We start from the raw sequence: 20,894 nt of genomic DNA, 5'->3' as shown, positions 1-20,894 counted from the left end.
TTCTTCTCTGTGTAAATGGATTAAAAGTGACCTAATTTTAGCTGCTATTAAGAGACAGATCATTTAGGCTTTTCGCATTTAGACTTTAAAAATGGGCTAAAATAGATAAACAACATTTACATTCTCTTGGAAATATCAAAAGCCGGTGAGGAAAAAGCCCTGTCTGCATTTAATTGTTGTTTTGTTTTTCTTCTTGGTGAGTGGTAATTGGACAGTGCAGAGGAAGAACCCCAGCTCTTTCTCAGGACGTGTGCATAGAAATATTGTTTCCAGGCTTGCCTGTCATTTTTTTTTTTTTTTTGCACTGGTCATATTTGCAGTCTCTCCAACTGGCACTCAATATCCAGTGGTCAGGAGGGGGTCCTCCTTTGAAGAATTGACATCAGATGTGGGGAACTTCCCACTCTCTGGCCCAGGGCAGCAAACACCAACTTAATCTGACAGGACCCCAGGATCATTAATTAGAAACTGGTAAAACTAGAACATCTGGACACCTTATCAGAGGCTTATCAAGATTACTGGTATGATCCATACAAAGCTTTAATGGAAATCAGCTGTCAAACAAGTGAAGTAATTTAGACAAAGATTATTTTTATCACTACAATATGATACAAGCTTTGTTTTGAGATACCGTTGTACCTGAACAGGTTCATAACCAACATTATGCTCTGTGTTAAAGATCCTAAATCAAAAAGAATCTGAGCCAAGATCATAAGGTGGGTGAAATTCTAAAACAGTAGTGCAGTTTCACTCACCTATACAAGTTCTGAATCTGGCCCTCTGTTAGTCCTACTTCTTTTTCCTTATGGTAAAATGTGCTCCATTTTAGTTCCAATTTTAAGGCAATTTTGAAGCTGCTTCCCACCTCATCACACAGCCAGCCAATACATATTTTAGCAGTCCACCAGGGAGAAAAGTAAGCAGAAAGAACTGGCCTAAACATGTGGAGCCAATTCTTCAGGGGGTGTAAATCAGTATAGCACTGATAGTTTCACCAGTTCTCATCAGCTGAGCCTCTGGTCTGTGGAATTAAATTATCTTTTTAGAGCAATTGAAGGTGGCCCATTACATTTGGATATGCCGACTTAATTGTGCACTCAAGCATTATTGGGTTTGTAGGTGCTTATTTACTGTGCAGTTCTCGTCTATTCTCATGCCTGGATTAGAGCAGTGTTTCTCAATGACTGGTCTGTGGCCAGTACCTGAGATCTCCCTAGCACAGTTTAGGAAGGGAGTAAACAGTAAAAAGCTTGAGAGACACTAGATTAGAGCACATGTCATAGGCTAGCACCTGAGGCTCTTGAAGTCACAGGATGAGATCAGAATATTATCTTTCATTTCAAAGAAAATGATATTTCCAGCCTTCATGGATGCAAAGATGTAGGAAAACATGAGCCAAGTACACCTATCTGACCCTAGTCTGCATACAGCCTGAAACTACACCTCAAGGATGTATGAGCTGTCCCTTTATGTTAGCTCTAAAACCTGCTGGCAAGACCATGGCATGGCAGCAGAAATTACAGTATGGGGACAGGGCTATGAGGCCCCATGTGGGACATGGATTGCCTTGATTTGTCCTTGCTGGGCCTGCATTTTGATTAAGCCACAAATATCCACACAAAACAAACTAGATCAGTGCTTCTCAAAGCCGGTCCACCGCTTGTTCAGGGAAAGCCCCTGGTGGTCCGGGTCAGTTTGTTTACCTGCTGTGTCCACAGGTTCGGCCGATCGCGGCTCTGACTGGCCGCAGTTCACCGCTCCAGGCCAATGAGGGTGGTGGGAAGCGGCAGCCAGCACATCCCACGGCCCACGGCACTTCCCACAGCCCCCATTGGCCCGGGACAGCGAACTGCGGCCAGTCGGAGCTGCGATCGGCCGAACCTGCGGACACAGCAGGTAAACAAACCGACCCGGCATGCCAGGGGCTTTCCCTGAACAAGCGGCGGACCTGCTTTGAGAAGCCCTGAACTAGATTATTTCAGAGATACAGGGCAAATTCTTTCTTTTGATAGGCACACTAATTTGCAAGATGATATAATGAATTTTCATGATCATTAAATATGTATATCTGAGGGCAAAAATGAGCCCTTAGCTTATAAAATGTTAGTGTTACTTTGTTATGGGATGAATCCAGTATTGTCCCTGTGGGCTAATTTTACTTTTCTTAGATTACATTTTTCCCCAAGTGAATGTATGGAACATAGCAGTAAGTTTTGTTGTTTCCAAGAAACCGATTCAAATTAGGATTTATTGCAGTTCCCTTGTGGGTGGGAGGTAAAACAAAAAAAGGACCCAAGTCATTTACTGAATTTAGCTATGGGCACAAGAGAGGCTTTTGGAAAGATAGGAATCATCATTCTACTTTAGAAATGCAACATTCCAGACAAACCCTTGGGGGGTTTTAGTGCTCAGAATGTTCTGTTTTGGCAGCTCACCTCTTCCAAGAATTGTAATCCATATAGAATCGGTGTTTTAAAATGGGGACATAGGGAGGGAGGCATTGGGAACATTTTGATGGGAGGATGGCTAGCTTCCACACAATCACATGGGTTTTTTTCATATTGCCAATGTACTTTATGTTGGTATTTTGTGTTACATTTTTCTATACACAGACAACACCATATGCTTCCACTCTGAATCACCTCTATTTTATATTAAGACATGAATAGAATAAAAGAGAGAATAAATGTATGGTCTCCACAAAAGGGCACACGTTGTATTGTGGGCCTTGAAGGTCAGTTATGCTATAAGGCCCTCCTATGCCTTCTCTGGCAGTGTAAAGAGGCCTTAGGATGTCTACACTGCAGCTGGGAGCAAGTTTCCCAGCCTGGGTAGACTGACTCATGCTAGCAGAGCTCAAGTTAGTGCTCTTAAAATAGCAACGTGGTTATTCCAGCTCAGGCTCTGAAGTCTAGGAGTTAAATGGCTTGAGACCATGAACTCCAGCCTAAGCCATGACGTCTACAGCGCTATTTTCAGTGTGCCAGTTTGAGCCCCACTAGCATTGGTGGGTCTGTGTATGGGGGCTGGGAGACTCACTCCCAAGTTCATTGCAGACATAGATAAGGTGGATGGACTATGAGCATACCCCCTGTGTACAGGGTTCCCTGGTTGGTATAGTGCTGGCAGAAGAGCTCCACTCTAGCTCTCAGCCCCCGGAGTAGGGTCATGTGCGGGATGCCAGACTGTACATAACTGGTAATTCTCTGCTTCCTGGAGCCAAAAGGGGCCATAGGAAACAAGTGTAAATTAGAGCAGCACTGAGGCTGAATGAAGTTCCTGGCTGCCTCAGAATACCAGGAGTACCTAGTCCCCTTCTCTCCTGCTCCAAGCAGACTGAAAATCAGGCTCGGTCTGTATTTCCTCAGAAGCAAGCTGCATTCTGAACCCCATGTGGCAACTGCTTCTGCAGTGGGAAGAGGGACTTCTCCCCACTTAAAGATGCAGTGCACAGAAAACAAGTCATAACGGAGAGAAGCTATATAAACAACATTTTGTGGCTATTCACTTTTATTGCGTAAACTAAATTTACAAAGTACTACAGATAAACAGGACATACTAATATTTCCCTACTCATCCCTTGGTCCCTCGTCCAATTTTAGAATGGGTCACAATCCAAATTCAAAACAGACAATATCAAAGGAAGCCTAAAATGTGATGTGTCCCAGGACCCATCTGGAAACTTTTACTTTTTGGAATTCATCCTTTTTGCTTTATTCCAAACTGGTCATTTGCTGCTGCAAAATGATATTTGAAAATGAACATGTGTGACTTTGGGTGAGTTCTTATTCAACAAACATGGGCTATAACAGGATAAAAATGTGGCTTGTTTAACAGTATAATGCAGGGCCTTGTGATTCATCAAAAGTCTGTGGTGCCTCATAGTTACCATATTGTTACATTCTGTTAGTTGATATTCCATAGCTACTTTACTGAATTAATGCTGTGACCAGATTAGAGTTGAATGCTCACATTGGGTGAACTTTCTCCTTGGATTTGAAGAGCTCTCTATCTAATATAATAAGGTGACTAATGTCACCGAAATTGACACAACACTGGGCGCCAGCTGGAATGTTCAATCAATCAAAGATTCCGGACTTTGTAAATGTTTCATTATTGGACTCTCTGGGGGGAAATAGGTTTTGCTGTCCCTGTGGTTTCTTGGTTCTTGTGATGAATATAATATTTTGCACTTAGGATGTTCAGTAGGGTTTATTCTAGCAAGAAAAACATCTGCCCTAGCAATCGTAATCAGGACTCTCAAGTGTTTAAATTTTGTTTGCTGCTCTGTTTTTACTAAAAAAATCCATTAATCTAACACATGGTAGATGCCGATTTCAAAGCCCATACCCTCTGTCTAAGTTAGAACTCAGCTTCAGCTACCAAGACATTCACTGAATTTCAGTTTCTGTATTAAAGGGGTCAATTTGGTAGGAAGCACAAGGTCCTGGAATACTAGATTACTGACTCCTCTAAACTGCTTCTTCCACAGCACTGATATTTATCAAAGTGCCTATCTACCCATTTCACATATGGGCTTGGGTATCAGGATTAGGGAATACCAGCAAATAAAAACACTAATAAATGTTTTAAAAGGGTGCTGATGATGCTGATTAAGAGCAGACATGAACCTGTTCTGATTGTGAGCCAGTGAACATTACCCTTGAGATCACTCAGGCAAGTCCCTCTCCCCACATGGTTGAGAGCTTCAGCGGAGACTGGAAATGACTGTGAGAGACATGCACTTTCTGTTGACTCTTGGGAGTTGTCAGGTAACTTCAGAAAATCCAGAAGCACACAGATTTCCTGAGGGCTGGTGAAGGTAGGGACTCAGAGTGCAAGTTTTCATGATCAGGAGAGAGATGTTACAAGAATGCTGTATGTCTGTGCATATGTAAATACCAGCAAATGATGCTCAGGAATATGAAGCATAGTTCTTGGATTTTGTAGGGCCAAAAAAAATTGTTATTGTGCATGTCAAATGGCTTCCCTGACAGCTCTTAATACCTTCTGGGCTTTTTTTGTAGGTGAAGCAGCTCCTTCCTACCTCTATACTTTTTTCACAATTTTTGTTTCTCTTACTTTTTACCTGCCTTTTACTTAGCAATTTCTGGTTTTACCTTAACTTTCTTCCACTCATATCTAAAACTGGTGTAACTACTGTATTTCTGAATGTAGCATTCTGATCCACCTCACTGCTTTGGAAGTACTTTAGGAGTGCCAACGCCTGACAAGCAGTCTGAAAGAAGGCTCCTCTGACTTCACAGTGCACCTTATCATTGTTTTGTTTTTTTATTGGTTTGTGCAATTGTTCCTAAACTTTGAATTGGGCACAAATTGAGAAGACTTTCAATTTAAAATGTATAGCATGCGTCTTATTGTAGCACATAGTCCCTGATGCTGGGATTAGAATTACGATCAACTGATGTATTAATGCCTTCTTTTTAGCAAGCTAATATATGTTGCTTTGATTTTATTCTGTAAACTGTATATTGTGAACTCAGTGGAGACTTCTTGTATTTCCCTTCTCTCGTTTCGTTGGCTTTCATCCCAGACTTCAACTGGGTTATCAAATAGAGGAAGTGATGGTGGCCGCATATTATGTCTCCAATATGTCTATCAATTTAGGCACTTATGGCATCACCATAATATACAAGTGTCACATACAGCCTGTGTATTCTGCTGCATGTTTTTTAACCACTCAAGATGGTTTGGTTCTGACATGGATTTTGCATCTTCAAAATATGTCTCATGGTTTATCATCCTCCCACTCTGTCTAGTTGTTGCTGATCCCATTTAAAGCTCCCAAGTATGGCCAGAAGCAGCTGAGTCAAGAATCTTATCAGTTTGAACATTGAGATTTGTTCAGGGGAAGACCCATAAAATGATGTACAATAAGAAACTTGTTGGGGGCAGAAAGCTGTGCCAAAATTAGGAGACCAGATAAGTGAACCATGCTGACTATAGTCCATATTAATGGTAGAGTAATCAAATGTCTTAACTGTAATATCTCTTGTTGCCTGCACTAGCTGAATGACCCCATCAGTTTCCTCAAATAAGCCTGCAATATACGGTACACAGTAGACAGCATTACATTATTCACAGTTTGGGCCTGATTGCACCACTGTTTATGAGCATCTGGGTCTGAGCTAAACTGCTCAAGGGGCTTGGGGGGGAAGAGCTTCAGGACTAACTGCATCAAAGATCTCGCTTCCTCCCAGAACTCCATGAATGCAGAGGGAATATACCCACTGCTACACCCCTTTGGAAGGTGCACCATATGCCTTTTGACCATGGTCCCATCCTCCTCCTGTTGGCCTTCTCATGGATTGAGCATCAATACTGCTGGAGTTTCCCATAGGAAGCTCAATTTTCCTGCTCTGGGGACCCTTTTTTATACTGTGATTCTGTCTATACCTACATTCTTCACATGTATATGAAAGTGTCAGTCCTCTCTTTCTTATTGGTGTGTGTCCTGTAGAACCACAAGGGACCCTGAATTCTATAGGCTTTGTAGGTTCCCATTAACATTGACGTACCACCTTTATCTTGTGATTAAAGCTCATGTTGGAGACAATATTTGTTGTTACAGCACTTATAATCTAAATTGAATCTTCCCAGCTATACTTTCGCAATATTACCAGTTGGTATCTCTTTTCCCATAACCCCTCTTTCGGGTTATTTCTCAGTCATTGACTTACGCCATCATTTCTTGTCTCTCAGGCCTAAAATAGCTAAGCTAAAGTCTTGCAGACCTCAGCCCACAGTTTCTTGCGTTTCACCTTGTCTCATTTATATCTACTACATAGTTCCTCTGAATACTGATCAATCTTATACTTTTATACACATTACCTCTGATTAACATACAATGAATATATATGGTATAACCTATTGATTAATCATAACATCACATAATCAATGGATACTAAACTAAAATAACTGGCTACACAGGAGATAGAAACAGTCATGTATAACATTCTACCACTCAGATCTGAAAGGGGCTGCAATTCCCAAATATATATAGTCCTATCGCAACAAACAAGTCCAGCTACTGTTAAGACCTCTGAGATTCATATGGTCTGAGAAAGTGCATGATTTTTATTTTCTTGGCTCTGTCAGAAGCTATTCAGATAGCAGTTTGGGGGGGAAATCTTGATCATAAAGAGTTTTACATTCTTTGGAATGACATCATAATAAAACACACACAGTAGACTAATTACAATTTCATCTTTAATTATACTCCAAGTCAGCTGAAACTTATGCCATTATCATTATTTTTTCAAATAAATGGCCACATTCCAATCTCTTACTTATGTTCATCTATATTAATGCGTTTTCTTCAAACAGCTGGGTAATCTGTTATAATTAGTATGATCTCTGGTGGCTGGACTTCGTCATCCTGTTGGAAGAAATTATCAAAGTAAATGTCTTTTCCCTTTAATGGACAGTGGAGGGTGCTGTTGCATTTGATGTTTACAAAAACCAGGCATCCTTCTGAGCTAACACTTCTGTTCTCTCCATGCATCTCATAAATTATGAGCAAACAGATTGCAGCTATGGAAATAATGATCAAATCAAGATGCTCCATCGTTAAATCAGCTAGTTGTAAGACTGGGTGAGTCAATGATATGTTGATGTGAATGTCTGGATTGTGGGGGGAGCAGGGGAATTGATTTTTAATTCCTACCCTAAAATTTGTCAATATACTGAGCATTTACTCCTTTCACAGAATATGGTCTGTCATGTAGGGTGCTGAGCATCTCCTTCGAGGTGCTGAGCAGATGAGTTAAGTACTCATCTTCATGTACCATAGGCCCAATTTTCAAACTACAAGTTCGTAACACAGTTAAGCTTGACTGAATTCATTTTTTAAAATAACGTTGATAGGAAAAAAATTATCTTTAAATTTTCTGTTGTGTGAAATTATAGGTGCCTCAAACAATGGGGGTTGGTATCAGGCTATAATTATTTAATGACTGTAGATGTTGAGATTCAAAATGTTAAAGCTTTATAACCTTTAAAGCACAAATTGTCAACATCACATGTTAAAATACATAGAGAACGTAAGGGTATTTACTCTAATACATTCTCAAGCAGCATTTCTTACTTTGCCTATCTGTAAATTTTGGTGGTTATCATTGGAAATATTTGTCGCATGTTTGTATGTGCTTGGTGAAATCGAAGTTTATTGACATTTACTGATAAAATCTAATCCTGCCAAGCAAACCGTAGTCTATATGAATTTGGAATATATCTGATAGTAAATTGATGATTTTAAACATTAGCTTTAATAAAAGTTTTTAAATCAAGTTTACACAAGTTAAGAAGGAAGATACTGTACATGTGAGGTCAGGCTTGAGTTATGAGAGATTACAAGTATCAGTTACAAGGTTCACAAGATACATACCTAGTACCATAGGCGCTGACTTCCTCTCTGCCTGGTGGGCAATCGACCCCCGCCCCTCCACCTCTGGCCCTGCCCCTGCACCGCCCTCACCCCACCCCCATTCCACCCCTTCCCCAAAGGCCCCACCCCATTCCGCCCCCAAGTCCCTGCCCTGCCCTGCCTCTTCTCCACCTCCTCCCCTGAGCATGCCATGTACCCACTCCTCCCCCTCCCTCCTGGAAAGTCTTAAGCGCTGCCAATAAGCTGTTAGGCAGCGGGCAGGAAGCGCTGGGAGGGATGGAGAGGAGCAGGGATGCAGCGCACTTGCGGGGAAGAAGAAGGAGGGAGCTTGGCTGCCATTGGGTGCAGCCCCGGAACACCCATGGAGTCGGCACCTATGCATAGCGCTTAACCAGCGCTAGTGTTGATTGGAGTGTGGGAGTGTGGGAGTTTTTAAAGCGTCAGTGAATAAGTGATCTTGGGTATGACACCCATATAAAATTTTTATTAAAGTTAATGTTTAAAATTAAATATACACAAGTTAAGATGGAAGGTACTGTACATCTGGGGTCAGGCTTGAGTTATGAGGGATTACAGATATTGCTTACAAGGATCACGAGATACATATGTATCACATAACAAGCATAGACCCAGATTGGGGTGCGGGAGTTTTTAAAGCGTCAGTGGATAAGTGGGCTTGGGTACGTCACCCAGGAAATGTATTAAGAGTCCAAGTCAGTATCAGTGTAGCAAATAGATACATGGGTAGGGTACGGAACTACACTTGACCCTAACCAAAAGGCCAAGAACTAAAGGAATACATACCTAATACTCTGTGTGGTGAGATTATACACACTTCTAAAAAGTAAGCAGTGAAATACAGCTAACAAAAACAACTTTACTTGAAGCCTCTTTGGAGCTGCAGTGCAACTAGCCTGAATAATGGCAGTAACTTTTTGTCCTTCTGTAGTGCCTTTCAGACAAGGATCTCATGTAAAAAGGTTAATTCAGTGTCACTGCTAGAGGTGTAGGAGTATTACTCAGCTGTTTCACAGATGAAGAAATTGAAGAACAAAGAGGTTAAAAGATTTGCCCACGATCACACAGTGAGACAGTGGCTGAGCAAGGAACAAAACTCAGAACTTAACCTTTCCAAAAGGGAAGAACGGAGGCAAAGCTATGAAGCCAATCCTTCCTCACATATCCTCCAGAGCTGGATAGCCAAGGAGGGGTATTTCTGCATCCTACAGTGACAGCAGTGCCCAGGAGCACTGGGAGACAAAGCCACTTGGGTAATGTCTGTGTGCCAGCCCCTATCTCTTCCTTAATGGCACAACCTGGCCCTTAACATTGCTTTAAAGGTGCAAAGCACTGTATTATCAATGTTAGATATTGGTGTCAGGTGTAGTTTTCATCCCCAGCCTCTAAATGAGCATATTTAGTGTTAGAAATGTATTTTGTTGCTTTCTTGGTCACTGATCAGCAAAGAAAAAAAGTTTTCTCCCCTAAAAGCAAATCTTCTAATGTGGTATTTTTTTTCACGCAGTCCTGAATGAACTGAGAATTTGAACAGTCTTTTTTTTTTAAGCTTGTCCCTTCCTTTAATGCCCATGACCTGAATTTAGTGGATGAATCACAGATCAGATATGAGAACACCTGTGGATCAACAAGGCAGTTCTATAAACAAAGTTCCTCCGGTCTAGTTTGCTGAGCACTAATTCTGCTTATGGGAAATGTTCCTACCTGTCCTGTACTCAGTTTAATTTCATTTACTCTTAACTAGAATTAGTAAAGGAGACTGTTTATATCTGTCTATAGATTATAAACATAGGTATATTCATTCCTGACAGATGTACATATACTTTATCTTAGAAGTTTGTTTCCCCTTCTCCACCCTTGTTACAGTGTCACTGTATTAGACCTCTGGTTTTCATTATGCAAAAAGTAAAAAATGGACCATTGTAAATCTCTCTTCCCTTCCTTACTTGCTGTTCTGTAGCCAGTCTTCCATTCCTTGCCTAACAGCGTCAACTACCCCAGTGCACTATTCCTGAGGCTTTGGGGGAATAAGAGGGAGAACTGGGGAGTGGGGGGAAAAGAGGTTTGCTTGCCCAAGGCTTGTTAACCTGAGCACACGCTCTTTCTCAAATTTGTTTTCTCAGCTGGTGGCACAGTGCATTGCCCCAGCACCATCAGTCCAGCAGAGAACAGCTTCATATAAGATCTGAAGGTAGATGTTAAAGAAGTGGTTGGGACAGGAGGGGAGGGGAGTTTAATAACCGCTTAAAGCCTGAAACTCTGTTTTCTTAGTATATTGAAATATGAACTGTGTAAACACACTGCATTCCACCTGCTCAGGCATCTGCCAAAGAGCTAACAAATGTTCTTTGCTCTTTTTACATCCTCCCAGTTTGCTAGCCCCTCTGCTGGCTTCCTACACCAACCTGCTGTCCCTGTCCCCGTCCAACCTCAACAAACAAACACACACACTTTCCACTGGAAATACGCTTTTCCCAGATCTCCGTACATCTGCAGTTGTGTACTTTCTGATTCTCCTCTTTCCTAAACTGTGGGCTTTTTGTGGTGTTGGAAAACTGTTCTGTTGGTCTGTATTATTACACATATTAATGAGGTAACTATCACCGTAGCATCTGGGCACCTATAATACAACTTAGAACAAGAGAATACTTAACTTTCCCCAAAGAGGAAGTATAAACTTTGCACCCCCATGCACTGCAGCTTGAACTACTTGGCACATTTCTCAAGGGAATTTCCGCCTGAGAGGCAAACTAGCAAGGGGCTTTACACTCCTACACTTAGTAAAAAGTCTGAACAAAAGTGCATTTTTCCACATGCTTTAGAAGAGGCCAAGCTCTGCAGGGTTTCCTGTGAGAGCAAATTCTAAAGCTGGGGCCCACCACTTGGAATGCCCTGCCACTAACATCCATGAGAGGGGAACTGATGGTATTTCTTGTTTGCTATGACACCCGCATTCTCTGGGAGGAGAGGTGACTCTAGATGATAGATAATTAGTTAGTTAATCTCCATGAATGTTCTTCCAGCACTTAGAACATTTTAAATGTTACAAAAGTATTTGATCATTAAGAACTTTGCAGAGTAAATTAATGGTAGCTTAGGTACAAGTGGTCATGACTTGATCAATTAATAATGTGCAAGCAGAGTAAAGTCCATACCAATAATATATATACTTGGTGCTTTAATAGGACCAATTCCACAAAGCTGAAGACAATTATTAACCATATCAGTTGGGAGGAATAATTTAATCAGAAAAATGTGAATGATAATTAAGAATCATTTAAGAACACCTTACTAGAAGTCCCAGAAAGCCACAGTTGAGGAAGAGGGCCATACTGGTTAGAAACTGACTTGGTTTAGAGGGCAAGCTGTACAAAATTATAATATGTATAAAACAAATGGAAGAAAGGGGAAGTTGATAGTAATGGATATAAATCAGAAGGTAGGAATTGTAGAAAATGAATAAGGGAAGCAAAGGGACACAAGGAGAAATCTATAGCCAGAAGAGTTAAGGGCAATGTGGAGGAGTTTTTAAGTATATTGGGAACAAAAAAGAATCCAGACAATGGACCATTGGTCCATTATAGATGGAAATGGTAGAACTAACGATAATAATGGAGAAAAGACCGACGTGTTCAATAAATGTTCTGTATTTGGAGGAAAAACAAATGATATAGTCTCGTATGGTGATAACCAATGCTCCCTCTAATTTTTCCCATGCATGTACGGAATGAATTTTATGCACACCAATATGGAGGTGGTGTGTCACATGTCGCCTCCATATTGGTGCACATAACAAAATTATGTGGCGGGGATGGGGCTGAGGGGTTTGGCATGTGGGAGGGGTTGAGGGGGCTGAGGGCTCCGGATGGGGTTCAGGCTCTGGGATGGGGCTAGGGATGAGAAGTTTGGGGTGAAGGCTGTTCCAGGGCTATGGTGGGGGGAGAGGACTCCTGCAGCTCTCTCTCCCTGCAGCAGCACCTGGGCTGGGGAGGGAGAGGTGCCTCTCCCCCGGCCGCAGCAACTCCGGGGCTGGGACCGCGGGATGGGTGCCTCTTCTCAAACTGCGGCAGGTTTGGGGCTGCAGGGGAGAGATCTCTCCCCGCTGAAGCCCTGAGAGCCTGCATGGCGCTTAATAGGCTGCTGCACGGCCACACAGCTTAGAGGGAACTTAGGTGATAACACTCTTTCCATTCTACTAATATCTCTGGAGGACCTTAAACAAAAACTACTTAAGTCAGACTTTTTTTTTAAATCAGCAGATCCAAATAACTTACATCCAAGAATTCTAAAAACTGTCTGAGGGGCTTGCAGGACCATCAGTTCTAACTTTCAATAAATCCTGGAGCACTGGGGAAGTTCCAGGAGGCTGAAAGAAAGCTAATGTGCCAATATTTTAAAAGGGTAAATGAAAGGACCTGGGTAATTGCCTGACTGCCTGACATTGATCCTAAGAGAGATTATAGAGGGGCAGGACTCAATTAATAAAGAATTAAAGGAGTGTAATATAATTAATGCAAATCAAATGAGTTTATGGAAAATAGATTCTGTCAAACTAACTTGATATCTTTATGAACCAGACTTGTGGTCTCAGCAAAAAAAGGTAATAGAATTGACATAATATACTTAGACTCGGTACCCAATGACATTTTGATTAAAAAAAAGTACAATGATATAAAATTAATATGGCGTGCATTATATGGATTAAAAGATGGCTGACTGATGGGTCTCAAAGCGTAACTGTAAAGGGAGAATTATCATTGAACAGCTGGTGTTTCCAGTGGGGTCCCACAGGAATTGGTTCTTGGTCCAATGTTATTTAACGTTTTTTCTTTTTTTTTTAAATCAGTGACCTGGAAGAAAACATAAAATCATCACTGATTAAATTTGCAAATGACACAAAATGTGGTAAATGGAGTGGTAAATAATGAAGAGTACAGTTACTGACTCAATTATATGGATTGCTGGTAAAGTAGATGCAAGTAAACACTTATGCATTTTTAATACAGGTAAGTGTATACATCTAGGAACAAAGAATATAGGCCATACTTACCGGATGGAGGACTACATTCTGGGAAGCAGGGACTCTGAAAAAGATTTGGGGGTTGAGGTGGATAGTCAGCTGAATGTGAACTCCTAGGGTGCCTCTGTGATCAAAAGAGCTAATGAGATCCTGGAATGCATAAACAGATGAATCTTGGGTAGGAGTAGAGAGGTTATTTAACACTGGTGTGACTGCTGCTGTGTCCATTTCTGGTGCCCACACTTCAAGAAGGATGTTGATAAATTGGAGAGGGTCCAGAGAAGATCCAGGAGAATGATTAAAGGATTAGAAAACACTTTATAGTGATCGACTCAAGGAGCTCAATCTATTTAGCTTAAAAAGGGTAAAAGGGTAATTTGATTAGTCTTTAAGTACTGATATGGGGAACAAATATTTAATATATCTCTGCTCTTCTATGTAGCAGAGAAAGCCAATGAACTAGAGTGATTAGGGCTGGTTTATCCTAGGGCATATGATTATTACTGCTAATGTAATGCAGGTGGGTGGGCCTCAGGGTGGAAATTTTGTGATCTCTTTTCTGCTTGGTGGGTCAAAGTGGGACAGCACTGTCCTAAAATTGGGTGGGGAGGGCTAGTCAGGTCAGTACAACCATTACACTCAAGAGATGTGCTTTATTCAGCATATTTCCCAGACAGCTGAGATCCACTAATTTTACACTGCCTCCCCCAGAGATTAATTCTCTCACAATGAAGCATGGCTGCAAACTGCAATCCTTGCACTAGCAGGGGGGAACCAAGCCCTTTGCATGTATACATGCTAAAATCTGCCAAGATGGCTAGTCTTGGCCACTCCCAAACCAAGCCCCATAGAAGCTCAGTTAAGATTTCTGTGGAGCTGCAGGGTGGCCTGTACATCAGTAAGACTCCCACCGTAACTTTATTTTGTGTTTTTTTTAATTGTGATAGCAGCAGGAGTGCTATGCAGACCCTTTCCAGAATAGATTATTTAAATAATTAGTCACAAGCTCCTGTCCTTGAAATAAGGGGGGGCGGGAAGGGAATAAAAATGTGACAAAATTATGTCAAGAGTGGTTGGGGGCAGGGATAGGCAATTTTTCACTAACTGTCCTGAAGAAAGTTTCCAGAAATACTCCATATAATTTTAATGGACAATTTCCAGTTGTCTCAATAGCAAGGATCCACAGTGTATTACTACTAGAACATAAAAGTGGTGCCAGGGACAACTTGATGGCAGAGTGGCAGTGCTTCAAAGTGTACAGGGGCTGCCATGCAGAAGACCCAAAGTTAGGGGTAACCCTCCCCAGGTTCCCAGTTCTCAACAGCAGATGGTAGAGACTCACCATTTCTTGGGAGAGGAAGGATGCTCCAGTGGTTAGAGTGCCAGCCTAGGATTTGGGAGACTTTGGTTCAATTTCTTCCTTACCCATAGACTTCCCGTGTGACCATTCACAAGTCACTTAGTTTCTCTCTGCCTCGGTTTCCCCATCTGTAAAATAGGGATAATAGCACTTCTCAATCTCACAAAGGTGTTGTGAAGATAAATACATTAAAGATTGTGAGGCACCACCTTACCACTCCTACCATTTCAAAATGAACATCTTAACACAAGGTCATGTGACATCTTGGTGTAGAATCGCTGCACTTCCATTGAATCTAGGGTTACCAGAGTAACTCGTGTTCCAGAAGTCTGCTGTACACACACACACACACACACACTCTGTCTTAGAGCCATTCCATTTGTTCTTTCATATTTTGTTGCTTTTTCCTTACTCTAAAAGTAAATTCAGGCTGAAAGTATGATTGTTCTATGTGGGTAGAAACAAATGACAGTTTTCATTATAAAACAATAACATTTGCTTCTACATCTGTGCCTCAAACTTCCATTGAAAGCTTTTAGCCCATCTTGCAATTTGTTTCTGTACATCCACCTGACACCTGAATCATGCAAAATATTTGAGTTTCTTTTCAAACCCTGACTTTTGAAACAACTCTTTCCCTCTTCTCACAGCAGAGTGATCCATACAGCCGTACTAACAACAGAGGGGAAGAAGAGGAAATCACCTGCCCTACCCTTTCAGACAGAAGTAGGGATGTCTAGCTAAAGCAAACAGTCTGATGGAAGGAGGGCAGGTTTAAAAAAATCATGGATAAAATGACCCCCTAAAATAAGGATGAAGTGGTGGGTGTAACCCACACACAGACACCAGAGGCATTTGACATCAGAAAACAAGAAGGAAAAAAAAACATGATTAAACTCATGTCATTATGAGATGAGTTCTAATCCCTTAAGGAGGTTATTTGTTCTTGGAAGGTGTTTTAATCAATTTTTTGTTCTGTTCTACAGTTGTCAGAATTCATCTCAATGAAGAATAAAAACTTTAACAGAACATAAAACAGACACTGCACTAACTATATTATATCTCCTGATGATTTTTGGAAAATGTGGACTGGTGGGAGCAAATTGTGCAGATATGCGTGTGTTTGTGTGCGCACATTCCATGAAAGTAGGCAGGGTCACTAAACTGGAACATCTAGTGTGCTTTTGAAAGTATTGTATTTCATCAGAAGGAGCCAGAAATAAGAGATCATTTGTTAACATTGTTAATCCATTAAATATACATTGGGCAACTGAAGTATTTGTAACTCCCTGCAATATCTCTTATACCAAGGAAACAATGTTCCACTGAGTTTAGGTGTGGTGTGTTCTAAAACCACATAAAACTTTCAGCAGCTTTGTATAAAGCTGATTTTTATTTTAGGTAACAACACATATTGAATCATTTGGGGAAAGAAAACCCCCTACCAGAAATACATTAGTAGTAAATTGTCTGGAATTTCAAATGATCCATGGATATTTTTATCATATTATCCTGGTATTTATGGGGTTTTATGTGGGTTTTTTCCCTCCAAAATTGTAATTTGTCATTCCATGTTCAGTCTTTCTAACTGATATGAGTCATTCTTGCTTTTTCTTATAAATTGGATATAGTTAGAAAGGCATTCTGAATGGCTGACATAAACAATTTCACCTTGTATATTTTATGGACACTACTTCCACACAGCTTTGAGCAAATTAGTTGCTGCATTCTTCCTCATTTTAATAAATTAATGAGCAGATACAAAACAGCATGTGAAAAAATTATCCTCTTTTGTTGTTAATTGAAAACAAGAACTTTATGGTCCTGTTGAATCTTACTAGCAAAAGTATAGTGTGATGAACCTTTTAATCTAAGGTATTGCTGGGTCCCTGATATAGCTCTGAAATTAATGTAGTCTTCACAATGGTATTGACCTTTGAAGAGGAAAATTGCATTTTAAGGAAACTAGCTTTTCTTTTCCTTTTCAATTTTAAAAGGTGGTATTATTACAGCATTTTGTCTTCCTTTTTCCTCTATGCATAAAGGCGGCAAGTTGACACTGATTTAGTGCTTTTATATTAGAGGTGATATGTTAGTGCATAAAATATAAGGTTGGCATGTTAATGACTAAAGAGAAATATCCTGAAAAGCCAAAAACTACAATATGAGCTAATAGCAAGCGTGTCTCCTTCAGTACATTCTCCCTTCTAAGAAAATGTTGCCAGAGGGATAATATCATTGCATGGCCAACATTTTCAATCTTGATTGCCTCAAGTTAAGTTCCTAAATCTATGGTTAGACACTTAAATTAGTGGTCAGCTGATTAGAGGACTGATAACTTCCATTGAAGTCAATAGGAGCTGTAGGTACTCAGCACCTTTCAAAATCAGGCAACTTATTTAAGTTCTTAGCTTTAGGCATCCGTGTTTGAATATTTTGGCAATATCCTATCTGCCTCAATTTCCACATCTGAGAAATGGGGATATTAATAGTTATCCACCCCTCTGGGGTGTCGTGTGGATGAGACAGAGGACTCAGTTAACCTCTTCTGGAACAGGGGCCTGCACATTGCAGCCTCCTACCCCAGTGGAGAATTTGCCTTTAAGGACAGCAGGCATTATTTATATCCCTGAGCTCTCTCAGAGGTTCAGTCGGAGGGAGGTAGCCTTAACCTGTGAGGTTGCTCAAGGGATGCATTGAATGCCCCAGTCAGCACTGTTCACTTTTAAGCCTATCCTGGTTGGCTTCATTTGGCATTAGGGGTGCTCTCTAACAACCCAGAGTACATCAGCAGAAGATTATTCAACTGCAATGTGTACCAAGTGTTTGGAGTGTGAAAAGAGAAATGATGTGTATGGTTTAAAATGATTTTTAACACCCCTTTGCCTCATCAAGAGAGAAGAGAGATCATGAGTCAGACCCCAAAAGATCATGCGATGGGTCCAAAAAGGAGACTTATAAAAAAATTATATTTTGAGCTGTCTTTTTTGATTTGTGAAATCTCCCTCTCCACTCCCAGTACGTGTGAGGCAATCAGTGTTGCCCGCTCTCCCAAATGTTTTGGGTAAAGTGATTTTTGGCTCCCATGGCAGGAGCTCACTCCTACATCTGCCTGCCTCTTGCACCAAAATTAATTTTGCATCCCAGTCCTCACATCAGTTCAGCATCACCTCTGCTCCTCCTGGGGCTCTTCATTCTCACTTTCCTAGGCCTGGGAGCAGGGGCTGCAGTGGGGTCCTTCTCCCCCTGATAGAAGGGGGGGAGTAGCAGCTTCAGGGTCTCTTCACCACCACCACCACCCCCGCCCCTCAGGTTGGGCGCTGCAGGAAGCATAGCAGGGAGGGGCAGAGGTGCTGTCCCATCTCCATTGCTCACAGTGGGAGGGAGCAAAACCATCCTGGGCTCTTTCTGCTCCCTACTCCCCACCTGTGAGAATGGGAGGGGAAGCAGAGGAGAGAGCTCTTCCCACAGCAGGCAGGCACATGTGGCAGTGTGCCAGTCAGAGGGCATTCCTCCCCACCTCACCCTCAGGATAGGGCTTAAATTCACTGAAGCTCTGGAGCTTCTTGTAACACCCTGAGTCTGACACCAGCCAATCCCCCTCCCCCTGTCATCACTTGTGGAAAAAATTATGAGAGTTGGCAATACTGCCTTCCATCTGTGAAATGTGGGCCACAGTCCTTCATTGAAATCAGCTACAAAGGACCGCTGCACCTGCCCAGAGTCCAGTGCAAATCAACACAGGTTAGCAGCTCCCTTTGCAGGACTGGGCACTGTGCCTCTGGTGCCATGTATTTAGAGTGTTCATGAGAAATGTACCCACATTTGCACGTAGGAAAAAAGGCTGCCTGACTTAAACTGAGATATTACTTAGGCCTTGTGAGGCAGCACTTATGGCTGGTGATATGTCTCTCAGAATAAGAACTCATTTTGAAGCCAAGAGCAGATTCTGTGGGAGGGTTTTGGACAGAACATAATTCTGTCTGTTTTAGAACATCAATAAAAGCAACTGAATAAGCTGGTGGATAAGAATTTGAGGAAAGGATGAAAAAGAAGGGTGAAAAGGATGAAAAAGAAAAGAACACATAGGGTATAGCTACACAGCCACAAAAACAAAAAAGAAACCCACAACAGAGTCTCAGAGCCCAGGCCAACTGACTTGGGCTTGCACTATGGGGTAAAAAATAACTGTCAACATTCCCATTTGGGCTGGAGCCCGGGCTCCAAGACCCTCCACCCTGACTGGGCTTCGGAGCTCAGGCTTCAATCCAAATGGGAATGTCTACACTGCTGTGTTTAACCCTGTAGTGCAAGCCCAAGTCAGTTGAGCTGGGCTCTGAGATTCGCTGCCGGTATGGTATTCTGTTTTTTCGCAATGTATATAAACCCAAAGAAAGGATGGGCATTCGCCGCTGTGTCTGCCCTGAAGTGAATTAACTAATCTTTTTCACTATGAACTTCTGACACATTTTAAGTATTATTGTTGTGATCTTGTAACGGATCACAAGCTACTCAATGTTGCTCATTGCAAGTATCATGGTGGTAGGATAGTTCCTTAGCATCAGTTTTCAGAACATAAGCTGCAAGTCCTAGTCAAAGAAAAAAACACAACTTCAGAAACCTAAATAAACTAGATTTGATTCTGATTTCTAAATTGTGTTTTAGTAAAATAAGTGAATTAGATATGTGTATTATACCTTTGCCTATTAAACAGAATGACTTCCATTGTTTAACTTCTCAACTGTATGACCTTTAGTTCTGAATCAAAATCTGATTGCAGAAAGACAAGAGAGGAGCGTGCCACCAGCTAAGATAAGAAGTTTGTTTTTCATTGCAAAATAGTTTTGCCTTCAGGAAAAAAGAAAGCACTTAAACACACATTTATCTTGAATTCAATGGGACTTAAGCACATGCTTAAAATTAAGCAAGCATTTAGATGCTTTCCTGAGTGAGGGCTTATATGAATCAGTGTTACTGAATGAGCAGGAGAGAGCTAGGCCTACAAGAGCATTATTTTTAACAATTAGCAGTGACTGTTCTGTGGGGACTTTGTGCACAGGTGCCCACAATTATTGGTTAGAGCCAAGATCTTGGGGGAAAGGAGGAAGAGGGGAATACAAAAGCAACAGCATTTGAAATATGATCTCGGCTATATGGCCTTTTTGTGTGTAGAAACAAAGTGTTGTCTGGCATTTTTATGTACAAAGCCATGTACAGCACATTAAAAGATTATTTTAAAGGTTGTATACAAATTAACAATGTTAACGTTCCAGCTTAGCAGTTATTCTTATTAGGTGACTGGACAATCTATCATCATAATAAAAAAGGGTTTTTTTTATGCTAACATACTTCTGAGTATTCAACCAAAATGGAGAAAGGTGGGGGGAAACACATAACATATCTCAGAAGCAGTAATGTCCTGTTATTGTTAAAAACTGCTGGGACCTCATTAGTGACTATGAAAACATCATCTGTGAGTACTGTGAGGCAATAAATCTGCAGCGTCCAAGGAAGAGAGAGAGGGGGTGGGGGAATAGAGCAAGATCAATGTTTGTACTTGCCATTTTTCTTACCCAGCTGTGAGTTAGTAATTTCCATATCGGCTTGCCAAACAGCTTCCAGAAACTATTACTGATTCAGTGAATTCAATAGTCTGCTAATGAACGATAAGATAATGGGGCTGTGTTCACGAATGCAGGAAACAAATAGCTATTTACATGTAGGACTGCCCTTTTCAATTTTTTTTAATTTTCTATGCCAGACTCTCAGCTGCTGTAAATCAGCGTAGCTCCAGTGATGCTCACAGAGCTGTGCTGATTTACAGCAGCTGACGCTCTGTCCCAAATGTCACAAAACTGCTACCAGATGACTGTATCTATACTTATTTCTCCAGTATGTATTCCACAGACCTTAGATGAACTTTTTCTGTAGCTTTGGATGAAACAATGCTTTTCTGAACAAACAAAAATAAAAAAAATTAAAACAGTAATTGGGATGAAAGAAAGGTAGATCGTTTCTTTAAAAATATTCAAATAACTCCATAAATGTATGTAGTACTTTACAAGACTTAGTCTAAGACCTTTGAATAG

The 20,894-nt window shown here is 41.1% G+C and overlaps 1 long non-coding RNA gene across 1 annotated transcript; it reads right to left on the bottom strand.

Moving 5' to 3' along the window:
* Positions 1-13,114: 13,114 nt before the first annotated feature.
* On the bottom strand, positions 13,115-15,093 carry LOC123363831. The gene is made up of 4 exons (XR_006576912.1): positions 15,029-15,093; positions 14,788-14,933; positions 13,476-13,595; positions 13,115-13,275 (listed from the first exon to the last, which is right to left on the bottom strand). It is a non-coding gene; the product is annotated as an uncharacterized LOC123363831 (long non-coding RNA).
* Positions 15,094-20,894: the final 5,801 nt, after the last annotated feature.

The sequence above is a fragment of the Mauremys mutica genome, chromosome 2 (genome assembly GCF_020497125.1).
Source record: "Mauremys mutica isolate MM-2020 ecotype Southern chromosome 2, ASM2049712v1, whole genome shotgun sequence".
Classification (NCBI taxonomy): Eukaryota; Metazoa; Chordata; order Testudines; family Geoemydidae; genus Mauremys; species Mauremys mutica.
Note: the sequence above shows the minus strand (reverse complement) of the source record. Positions and strands in the feature narration are given on the sequence as shown.